The sequence below is a fragment of the Stylophora pistillata genome, chromosome 11, assembly GCF_964205215.1.
Source record: "Stylophora pistillata chromosome 11, jaStyPist1.2, whole genome shotgun sequence".
Classification (NCBI taxonomy): Eukaryota; Metazoa; Cnidaria; class Anthozoa; order Scleractinia; family Pocilloporidae; genus Stylophora; species Stylophora pistillata.
This window is the reverse complement of record NC_142529.1, coordinates 10,961,239-10,964,211: the sequence shown is the minus strand read 5'-3', so window position 1 is coordinate 10,964,211 and position 2,973 is coordinate 10,961,239. Positions and strand designations below refer to the sequence as shown.

Here is a 2,973-nt window from a genome sequence, read left to right as displayed (position 1 = left end):
TTCCTTTATACTGCTTAATTTAAAACATACATGTAACATAAAATTTTGCTGCAGACTCGTTTTTATTTAAACATTTACCACTGTCTTACAACATGCGCTTCATCGACGGCAATGGCACAGAGTTTTTTGGAATACACAGAGTTCGTCAGCATAAATCTCCAGCGTTCTTAACCACGCTTAATTCAGGGGATTCGTAAACTAAGGAATATTCGCCGCTTTCAACACGAGTGCGTTTACCATCCTCAAGTGAACTTATGTTACCTGCTTTTAGCCCTAGCTCCCTCAAATGGGACACTTCGTCGTTCATAAGGCTTTCCCAATGGTGAGACAAGGACGACGATATGAACAGGCTCTTGTGAGGTAAGATCAAACACGAGTGGTAGTGCTTCATACAGGAGAGATTTCCCGAAACCAGTAGGAAGATTGACAAATACATCCTTTCTTTCCTCAACTATTTTCCTAATTCCAGTTTTTTGCTGCGCATTTAAACTAGGAATTCGAAATGTATTACTAACAACATCAAACGCTTCTTCAAAGGACGCCATTTTGAAAGCTTTGAACTCGAAGATGAAACAAACAGTATGATTGGTTAGACGACTTTGGCGCGCAGAGTTCTCAACATATGTAACCCAAATAGTGATTGGTTTAAGTAGCGGAAACGAATGTTGTTCGAATGTCAGCAGCCGTTTGTGGGAAGAAGCGTTGCGTGACGAGACTAAAAACGGCTGCGAGGGAGACTAAGATTAGACAAGCAATCTCTTACCTCGTTGATGGATAATGTGATCCCGGAAATTTCCATCGTCATTCATATGAGATAGGATTACAAACTACGCCCTTTATTCTGCTTGGATAAGGTAGACACAGAGCAGAAATAAGCGTTCTGGAACTCATTAAAAATTTATAAGTTTGATAGCCAATAAAAATGGCTGAATTCGTCACGTGCATGAGGTTTGATACCCAATGAAAACACACATGAAAACCACACGTGTTTTGGATCACGTATCAAAACCACGCGTGGTTTTCATCTGTCTTCTCATTGGACATCAAGATTTATGAATCAAAACAAAACAATTTACACAAAAACAATACTCCAGTTTAATTTATCATTATAATTAATCAGCAACATTGTCAGTTATTTTTTTTAGCTGACAAAAATTTTTACATCACAATTCGTGAACGCAGAAGCGTTAAAAAATTAAAACCCTTCCGAGGTTTTTTTTCGTATCCGTTACACTTTAATTTCTCTTCCTTATTTTCTGTCTTCGTTTCTGCTCCTAAGGGTTTAAGACTTTGCTTCCCACAGTTTTTTCTAAATGCCTTCGGATGCCACAGATAATTCCATATAGGGTTCTTGCTGGATACAGCTTCCTTCACTATTCGCAACCTCCTGGACTAATTTACTAAGCCAGTAGTTTAAAGCGTTGGCATCCATATCTGCCAAATCTGTACTCAACGACTGAACTTTGTACAAATCTCCATAATCTGTAAAAGCGCCACCAGAATCAAGTACAGGAACTTTAGGTTTTCTATTTATCTCCCATTCGTGAAAAATCTTAATCGCCCATTTTGTTTTGTAGGCAGTCGACCATAGGCATGCTTCCTTGCATCAACTTTGATTCTTCTTCCCCAGTTTTTGGAGAACGAAAACGGCTTATAATATTCGCTGCAAAAGACTCTGCCATCTTCACTACCTCATTGACTTACAATGAACAACAACAAATTTCCCACATTCTGGTTATCATTTAAAATACATAATCTCGTGGGAAATTAGAGTACTGAAACAATACCACCTAATTACTAATAAAAGAAGTGTTGATAGTTTTAGAAGCCATATCAAAAACTCGTGCTTCGTGTTTAATCGGGGCCTCCAGACACCTCGAAACAATAAAAGCACGAGGCCTACGGCCTCGTGCTTTCATCTGTTTCTCGGTGTCTGGAAACCCCCGCTCAAACACTCGCACTCGTTTTTGATATATCACTTGAAGAACTCAGCCATTTCGGCTAATTTTTTGCAGTTTTTCCGTCTAAGGTGATCTCAGTATTCGAGACCGAATGGTGGTGTAGGATAGCTTTGTGGTCGTTCCAAAATAGCTTAAGGTTTTCCTTTTAAGAGCCTTCAAGTGTAAGGAGATAATTGCGATGTTTTTGTCGCACAATTTTCTTGATTTCATCGCCAAGAGATCTCAATCTTAAGGTTGAGATTAACTATTAACCTTTGGGCTAAAAGGTGGCAGATGCAGTTCACTCCTTCTAAATGCTACAAAATGTCTGTTTTCCGTAGTAGATCCCCGGTAGTTAAAGACTACACCCTTTACAACCAAACCCTGGTATCTGTTCGATAACATCCTTATTTAGGTATTTTGCTGTCCACCGATCTGCGGTGGAACTCTCATATGGACCAGATTGCTCAAAAGGGGAACTCATCACTTGCGTTTGTGAAAAGGAACTTGTATGCCTGCTCTGAAGAAACCAAACGTGCAGCATAGGTATGACTTGTCAGGCCACGTTTAGAGTATGCGTCTGCAGTATGTGATCCTTATAGACAGAATCAAGTGGAGAAACTAGAAGCTATCCAAAGTCGCGCAGTGAGATTTATTAAACATGATTATAGTTATAACACTAGCGTGTCCAATTTGGAGGAATCCCTATCTTTGGATTTACTAAGCGAGAGAAGAAAATCCCATCGTCTACAAATTTTCCATAAATCTGTGAACAATAGTATTGCTTTGCCTATCCCGTCTTATTATCAATTGTCTATTAGGGAAACTAGAAATTATTCGACGAATTCATTTATTCAACCATCTGAACATCATGATTACTACAAGTATAGCTTCTTTCCGAAAACTGTAAAGCCTTGGTCAAACAGCGCATGATAGTCGATGATAGTTCATTCTCTTCAAACTATCATCAACCACCACCAACTATCATTCGCATGGCCAAACGACCAAAAATTTCGTGATAGTTGATGATAGT

General features: G+C 39.1%; 1 pseudogene; it reads right to left on the bottom strand.

Annotated features, from left to right (window-relative positions):
- Nucleotides 1-1,274: 1,274 nt before the first annotated feature.
- Nucleotides 1,275-1,840, bottom strand: LOC111346619 (uncharacterized; annotated as a pseudogene).
- Between the last annotated feature and the right edge of the window lie 1,133 nt (nt 1,841-2,973).